This window comes from Sinocyclocheilus grahami, unplaced genomic scaffold (assembly GCF_001515645.1).
Source record: "Sinocyclocheilus grahami isolate Dianchi unplaced genomic scaffold, SAMN03320097.WGS_v1.1 scaffold3278.1, whole genome shotgun sequence".
Taxonomy (NCBI): Eukaryota; Metazoa; Chordata; class Actinopteri; order Cypriniformes; family Cyprinidae; genus Sinocyclocheilus; species Sinocyclocheilus grahami.
This window is the reverse complement of record NW_015508426.1, coordinates 1,618-3,011: the sequence shown is the minus strand read 5'-3', so window position 1 is coordinate 3,011 and position 1,394 is coordinate 1,618.

The following is a 1,394-nucleotide window of genomic DNA, read 5'->3' as shown; positions in this document are numbered from 1 at the left end:
ACGGAAGAGGCAAACATTTCAGTAGTAAATAATCAAGCCAGCAACAGTGTCCTTAATTAAATTCTAGCTGATATTGCCAGCCAGTGTGGTCAACAGAGGGCAGAGTGGACACTAATGATACACTGTTATACTGTATATTTATTTATACCCTACAGGTAAAAGTTTGGAATAAATTTTTTAAAGGCCGCCGTTAATCAAAAATACAGTATATATGGTTACAATTTTAAATAACTTCTATTTTAAAATGTAATTTACACACTTTTTATATTTTTTAAAATATATAAAAATAACAGTTGTTTCACTAAATCAGTTATTAGCAGTTCAATTCAAAACATTCAAATGACGCATATCAATCAGTCATGAGAAATGCTGCAAACTTTGCCTGAAAAACATAAGCATGAATGATATTTGATAGCATTTTATAGCAAATTACAACTTAAGTTATTAGGCTACATGGCTTCAGAAGACCGAATATAAGATCTAAAGTCTTTGTGCTTGGAATGACATAGAGGTGAGTAAATTGTACCAGAATTATGGAGTTAACTGATAATGTAGTTATCTCTAATAATGCAGTTGATCTGCACCGTTTCTTTTTGTCATGTTTCAGCTTATAAGTAGAGGACACTCAGTTGATCATAGCGTGCAATGCAGTACGTAATGCAGTAGCATATTAAATTAGAATTGGAATAATTTATTATTACATTTTAAAATGCCAATAACATATAATTTAAGACTAAATTAAAATGTAATAGTCAGTGGTGGAAATGGCCAAAAATTCACTGAGGGGACTCTGGCTTTGAAAGTGTTTAATTATAAAACCCTTTATAATCTATAATAACATTACACTTATTTCATATTTTCTCTAAACCGTCTTAGATATCAAAACAGGCACCCTGCAATGCTTATAATGTAAGCATAATTAATGGCCCCGTTTGTTTAATAATTAAAACAAAATGTATCTAGACGAGTGAAATGAAAGAATGATTTAATAAAAAATTATGAGTGATTAGTAATTGTCTCTAATTGGCCTGATTAGCTAAGACCTTTATAAAAACACTTCTTATTTAGTGGTACAGCATTGCATGATTTGTAGATTATATTTAATAGTTTACACTTTGCATAAACATTTGCAATTAGTTTGTAAAATGACTCTACGCTTGTGTTTCTTTTTAGGAGCACTTGTGCTCCTATTTAAAAAAAAAATTATAATTAGGAACACAATCAAAAAATGTAGGAGCACCTTCTGATCAATGACGGAAATGAGGCACTATTTAACTCATCTCAATTCATGGCAATCTCACAAATTTAATGAAGCTCTCCACTGCACACTGAATCTATTATTTACACCATGTCCACACTTTCTTTTCTTATAATGAGAGGATCTGAGTTTGAAT